Consider the following 7,614-nt stretch of genomic DNA (forward strand, 5'->3'; position numbering starts at 1 on the left):
TAAATTTATGTATGTTATATATGCACCAAATTTAAATTTACGTATGATATTTTATCAGATATAAATTTATGTCTTTCACAATTATATTTGACCTAAGTAGTACGTAAAAGGTCTAAAATATTAGATGTTAAAATCCTTTTTATGTTGGTGCCAACTCATTTAACAAACTTTGAAATCATGAATTCTTTACTAGCTTTTGTTATTGTTGGATACTCAACATCTATAATGGATAAAGCAAGAATCCTTTGCATTTGTGACGTCCAACTAACAATTGTATTATTAAATTGATGGCACTTCTCTCGGTAATCTACGTAGTCTTATACTTTTAATTCTTATCTACTAATTAGAAACACTTCTCTTACGTGCTTCTTAGATATCTCAAAATCTATTTAACTACTTCTTGATGACTTTTACCTAGATAACATCTCCCACTACATGACCAATTTCTGACCTCGAACAAACCATCAAGTACACCATACTTTCAATAATTGAAGTATATGGAAAAATTAGTCATGAATTCTCTTTCTTCTTCCGTTCGAGGTAATTAATTTTTGGATAACAAGAATAACTAGCCAAAGATGTGCTAACTACTTGACATCTCACATGTTAAATTCGTGCAAAACACAATTACCTCTAAACAAATTGTTCTGTAGCAGGTGAAAAAGCACAGCAATTGCTTTGTAGGATTACAAAGTCATTAACTAGAACCTACAATTACATAAATATGAGGATGCATAGAAATCAAAGACACATGTTGCCAAAATGTAACAGTGGATCAGGAGAAACTGAAGATGTGAGTGCAGACAATAAGGAGGAGCAGATGAAAACAAGAAATATTTTTTACACATCCAGCAAACTTCTTGTTGGAAACTAGACTGGATTAACCATATACATAATTCTTCACTGTGAAATTTTTTATATTATATATATAATGTTGGGATTGACCTTGGTTTATTGATTTGAATTGGCTGAGGAGTTTTCAAATTGAAGGGTCATTTTCTGATCCATGCAAGCAAACTGTTGGAATTTGCTGTCACTGTAGCAGCAGAGCTATGATCATATATTTTTGATGTGTGGACCAGTGATCTTCTGAGTAATGATAACAACTGTGAAGGCACTGGCAGTGAAAGCAAGAGTTTGGTTAAAAGTCATTAACTGTTAACATCATTGTTCCTATTATTATACAAAGATTAGGACATGAATTGAAAAAGAGTACAACATTTATGAATCACATGCATGACAGAGAAGAGGGGTGTTTGGCAATTGGAGAAGGATATTCTCACAAGATGCAAAGAAGCATGGAGAAGAAAAGGAAAAATCAAGAGCATCCCACAACACTCATTTCTTATCTTTTCTTGTGCACACTTGCATTAGCAAATGGAAAAACTTTCAGAGCTGCTAGATATGAAAAATAAAAAGTGAGGATATTGCATGAATTAAAGTAAGATAGAAATGTTCAACACCTGTCAGCACCCCATACCTTCTTTCTTCATCATGTCTCATTTGGGCCCTCTCGGTGGCTGGGAATCAGAGACCATATAAGCTGCCACAGAATGTGGACACTGTGGTCTGCCATTGGAGAAGACTTATATCTCTTTGGAACCTTTTGGACTTTCCCTTTTTGGGTTTAGGACGATTCTTCACGTGTGGTCATTTCTTAGGGTTTTCTTGGAATTTTTTTTGGGTGCCATATGACCAACTTGATTGGCCAAAAAAAGGTTCTCGGTGGGAAAAAGTTGGAGTGAGTAAGAAACTAATCAAAATTAACCAAACAGCATCTCATTATTGCTGCAAATATCTTGGTGGCTTTTGGTGGAATTATGGTTGGTATCTTTGAAAACTACTTATCATATGTACATAGCGTTTAGACCACGAATTCTTGAGATTTACACGAATTGTAAAGGCCAAAGGGCATTCAGAATATAAAAAGCACTTTTCATCAGTAATGGCTAACTAGCTGATAAAAGAACATTTGCATGTGCAATTGTATGAAGGATACGGAATGAGAATGACGGAAAGAGAACTCATCACGATGATTAATTTTGAGATGAAACCTTAGGGTTTAATTAAACCACTTTTGCAGGTTTTAGACACATATAATCATGTGATTAAACTGTTTAAACTGAATAAAATCTAAAACCAAAATAATGGCAACAATCAAGTGGGTCACCCCACTATCTAAATTCCATCACATATATGGTGGTGGCTATGCAATACACTATTCGACAAAACTTACGGAAAATATATATATATTCTTGTAATTATTTTTCATACTATAGTTTATTTTGTTAATGAGATTTTTATAGAGAGAAATCATTGAAAAATTCAGTATTATTAAGTTTAGAATAAGTAAATATAAAAATCAGAATATTATTTTAAATCTAAAACTTTAAAACAATAAATTTATAAATTCTAGTTGTGTACTAGTTATCTTATTTAACATAAAATTTTCAACTCTAATTCTTAACAACAAGAAATGAACATTAACATAACTTATCAGAATAAAACTCTAAGATTAGAGGAGTAATATTTCTAAAAATACGTAAGTTTTTGTCTTATTATTGTATTATCATTGAATGTCATCAGAAAATGCAGCTGCAGGACTCTTCTTCTAGTCTTTTCTTATTGAAGAACAGTGTGTCTGTAAGAATAAGGTTCTATTTTCAAAACGAAATGCAACGAATCGAGATGTTTTAAGTAACATGGATTTGAGACTTTGGTCGCTGAATTGTTGCATTGAAAGGACAGAAGCGAGAAGATGTAATTAAAACACAATACGAATATGTTATGAATTTGTTTTAATTAAGAGATTCTTGATGCAGACATTTGTAACGAAAAGAAAACTGTTACTTCGCATGTTCTTAAAGAAAGAAAACATAATATTAGGTAGTTGGAATTGCAACAGTACATGGAGTCCCCACAAAATCATGGCTGAGAGATTATTAAAGAAAGCTATATAGTGTTGCAGTTGTCGTGTGTTAATCCAAGTGAAGGGAATTGAGATTCCATGACTATATATTCCATGAGATTTGGCTCGTCACTTAGTGGGTGAGTGGGAATATTAATTATTAGAAACAGAAAAAGTCTCTAAAACTAATGATATATACCTCACATCACAAATAAAAATCTTAGCAAAATTTGACTAAGTTTTTCTTGCATCCAACCTCTGATATATGTACAATTTAGGTAAACAAAAATATAGTATTCATTTGGATTCTCCAACTAAAGTTGAACTTAATATCATATTTTTTTCCCATAGAAGCTATAACACAAAGTGTAGTAGTAAGATGAAAAGTTGATATAATCTAGAACACATACATATATACAGATATGAGAGCTGATTAATATACTATGAAATATCACCATAACTAAAATATCAAAGTTTGTATTATTTGAAACCTTTTATATATTCAAGCTATATTTCAACGATTTTTTTTCTCACTTCTTAAGAAGTATTAATGTTTTGTTTGTGTGAAGTAGATATAAATAATTATAGAGCAACAATAATCAAGATTGTTGTGTATTCTTTATATTTTTCTATTGTCTTTCTTTATCTTTTGTAATTTTGCAATTTCTTTAAAATGATTTTCTATCATGTATATTTTTGTAAACGGGTTGAAATACTCCCAATATACTCTTGAAGGTAAAGTAAAATCACTTTAACAAACCTAATAAATCTAGAAACCAAAATATATATTAAACCTGAAAAGAAACCACAGTTTTATTAGGATTTTATTATGATTTTTTTGACAAAAATTTTTATAAAAGAAAAATTAAAATGAATTGTGTATATGAAATCAATTGGTTTGAAGCTCCAAGTTTTGCTAGCATGTCTGCAAAATTGGTTCCTTCACAGAACAATGATTGAGCATATTGCTGCTACAAGACGAGCTACTGTTAAATACTCTGAAACTGAAACTCAACCAGCAACAACACCACATGTATGAGTCAGACCAAAACTTCCTTTTATTATGATAAATGGTAGATGACACACATTCATTAAAAATATGATAGTTAATATTTTTAAAAAGAAAAAAAAGTAAAAAAGATAATAGTATATAAATGTAAAAAATTTATATATATCAAAGTATAATTTTTCTTTATTAATTCTTCTTTATCTTCATTCGTGCCCATTACAAGTACCATTTAATATAATAATTTTGAAGCAAAAAATTAGTTGAATGAATTTCCTGCACGAATAAGATTCAACTGTTATAATTAAATGCAAACTTAGATTATGCAGTGAAACTGTTATGTTTGACTTGACTAAGAATTATTTACTTACTAGAAGGGCGGTGAAAAGAATTGTTTAATTTTTATTGTTTTATTTTATTTTAAATGACTAATAAGATTAATCAAGTGATAAGTATAATGAATTCTTTTTCATAAGTATAATATCTTGTAAAATGTACTGTGCATGACAATTTTAGAAAATATAGAAGTAAAAGTCTTATTTAAACAAACATTTCCTGCAATCATCTCTCAATGTTATGTGGAATTTTGTCGTAAAACTTTTATTTTAAAACTTTAATAAAAGTTATGTATTGGAGAATATTTCAATTGAATATCTTGACAAAATCTAGTTAAAATATGTAAGGAAGACTTCTGAAAAATTGGAGCGTTTTAATAGTAATTTTGCAGGTGCCAATAGAAATGGTTTATAACATAATTTGAAGGTTAAGACCCAATAATGCTCATGCTGACAAAAACAAAAAGCCTGATACCTTCGTCTTGATCCAAAAAACTCACTACTAGACACAGAACATTTTTAAGTTCCAATTATATCCTTTTCCTTCTTTCTGTTATCTTATTTTAGGTTAAATATATTTTTATTTTTTAATTTTTTTAGTAAAAATTTAAATTAGTTTTTCTTAAACTTTAGACTAATTTAGATCTCAGTCTTTAGAATGATATATATTTAATTATTTTAACTAAATTTTGTAAACTTTAATTAAAGTTGCAAATATATTTCTCAATTAACATTAAAATATAAATATGTCAAACAGAATAAACAATTCAAATGATAATATGAAATGCGTTTAAAATGTTGATAAAATTTCACAAAATTTAGTTAAAAGGACTAAATTAACACATATTTTAAGTTGAGAGACTAAGTTATCTCAAAGTTTTAGAAAGGAACAAATTCCAATTTTTACTAAAGCTAAGGACAAAAACTATTTAAACCCCTTATTTTAAACATGGTAAGAAAAATTAATAGTAAATAAATAAATAAAAAGACAAGTTAAAAATGATAATAAACGGACAAAGTTTTGGTAGAATAATGAAAAGAAAAAATATCTTGCTTTTGTTCTTAACGTTTGCACCATCATATAATTATATAAATTATTTATCAAATCTTTTTAAGAATCTAAAATTAATCACTTGTAATTTTTTTTCTTATCTAATCACTTATAAAATTCCAATTTTATTTTACTTAATAGAGCTTGAATCCAAATTTACTTACAAAACAATAATATGTTAATTTTTTTTTTGTTTTTTTGTTGTAGATGTGTGTATGGGTCTGATTCATCTAAATTTTTTTCTTTTTACGTTATAGATACATACATTTAGTTTTTATCTTTGTGTCATTTTCTTTTATATGTGTGAGATGATTGAAACCCTCCAAATAATTTATAATTAATATAAATAATAAAGAAAACCTTAACCTTTAATACATACTTGTTCTTAGAGAAAATAATTTTTTGCTACTTTAAAAATTTAAGTCAGAATGTTTACATGAATCTCACTTGTTGAATAGACTCAAGGAAAATAAACAATATATATTCAATAAAGACATTTATATAACTTGATTTTTATATAAGTTTATTTAATAAAAAGAAATTAACATAAATATACATATTTCTAGCAATATTTTTAACCGCTACAAAACGATGGCTACCAATAAATACCTTTTTTTCGTAGTGAGACATACCAAAATATAAAATAAGTAGTATCTTTCCTACATTGAATCTAATTTTCCCATAAATGGTTGGGATCAAATTTTGACATGATAACGTTATTTTAATCATATAACCCAGTAGTATAAAGCAGAAACACATGATGAGAAACAAAGTAGCTGAAGGAGCATAGATGATTAATAATTGAAGATCTTATGCAATGGAAATTGGAGGTGGAGGTGACCCAATAAAGGCTGAAAAAAGTGAAAAAAATATTTTTTTGATATTAAATATTTGATAATATTATGTTTTACTTGTTGTCTTTGTTATTTTTTAATAAGAAATAATTAATTAATATTAAAAAAAAGTAAGATAATGATATATCTTATTCAATGGAGATGAGGATAAATCTTATAATAAAATTTAAGTAATATTAAGTATTTCTAAATTAAATAATTATAATTTTATTTGAACGAGGAAGAAAAGTTATACACTAAATACTGTCTTTCCCCTTTTGAACGTTTGGAATAACATTTTGACATAATAATGTTATTTATATTACACATGAAACTAGTGTATAAAATAAAACAGTGAAAGAAATGATAGAAAGTAGAAAAGGAGCATAGATGAGTAATAATTGAAGATCTTATGCCATGGAAATCGGAGGCGAAGGTAAAGTTAGCCGGAAGGTGGAGGTTTAGAACGTGGTGGTTTATAAACAGGTGGTTTATATACAGGTGGTTTGAATCCGATTCCCAACTTGGGTGCAGGAGGTGGGCTTGGTTGAACACCCAACTTTCTTATCTTCAAATCTACAAATTTAAACAAGTTTTTATGATGTGAATCTAATATATATATATATATATATATATATATATATATATATATATATATATATATATATATATATATTATATTTAAAATAAACATATCAAGTTACTATATACATGTATCTTATCATATCCAAATTTAATCATTACACTTGTACATTTTTTTATATATTACGGTGTGCATTATAACTATTATGGTATCTAATGGTAAGTGAGCAAGGGTTCAAATTCATATCAATAAAATATTTTAGAATATCATATATTTTAGATAAAATTGACTCAAAACTATAGAGTATCCCTTTCTCTTAATAGTATCTATAACATGTAAACCGAATTTGGTGTAATATGAAGGATCATGATGAAACAACGTTGGCATCCACACATCACAATTTAAAACTATGTTTTCACACTAAACATTAGATTATTAGTGCTATTCAAATATTATTTTTTGTAAAGTTTTGGATGATTGAATAATGAGAGACAAACCTGCAGTGACTGGAATTGGTTGCATGAAGGAAGTGAAGGTGATTATGAGAAGAATGAAAAAAGATAAAGACATAGAAGAAAGAGTGACCCAAGCCATCCTCAGTTTATGTGCGTTTTATTGCTACCCAAACCCAGTTAATATATATAGACACATTCTGCTTCAGTCACCAAACCAAAATTTTATTTCTATTGGAGCTTTCAATGAAATTTTCCACAGAAATGGACATCAATAATGATAATGAACGGAGCAAGTTTTCGTAGAAAAAATGAACAGAAAAAACAACTTGCTTTTATTGTTCTTAACTTTTGCACCATCATATTATGATATAAATTATTTATCAAGTTTTTTTAACAATCTAAAATTAATCACTTGTAATTTTTTTTTCTTATCTAATCACTTG

At 27.8% G+C, this 7,614-nt stretch overlaps 1 long non-coding RNA gene across 2 annotated transcripts; it reads right to left on the reverse strand.

Moving 5' to 3' along the window:
* Positions 1 to 627: 627 nt before the first annotated feature.
* LOC148199858 (uncharacterized) lies at positions 628 to 7,349 on the reverse strand. Of its 2 annotated transcripts, none has more exons than XR_015785453.1 (3): positions 7,214 to 7,349; positions 1,481 to 6,709; positions 628 to 1,117 (listed from the first exon to the last, which is right to left on the reverse strand). It is a non-coding gene; the product is annotated as an uncharacterized LOC148199858 (long non-coding RNA). The 2 variants fall into 2 exon arrangements; XR_015785454.1 differs by having other exon boundaries at positions 628 to 1,395.
* Between the last annotated feature and the right edge of the window lie 265 nt (positions 7,350 to 7,614).

Source organism: Vigna umbellata, chromosome 4, assembly GCF_029865625.1.
Source record: "Vigna umbellata cultivar VRB3 chromosome 4, Vumbellata_1.0, whole genome shotgun sequence".
NCBI lineage: Eukaryota > Viridiplantae > Streptophyta > Magnoliopsida > Fabales > Fabaceae > Vigna > Vigna umbellata.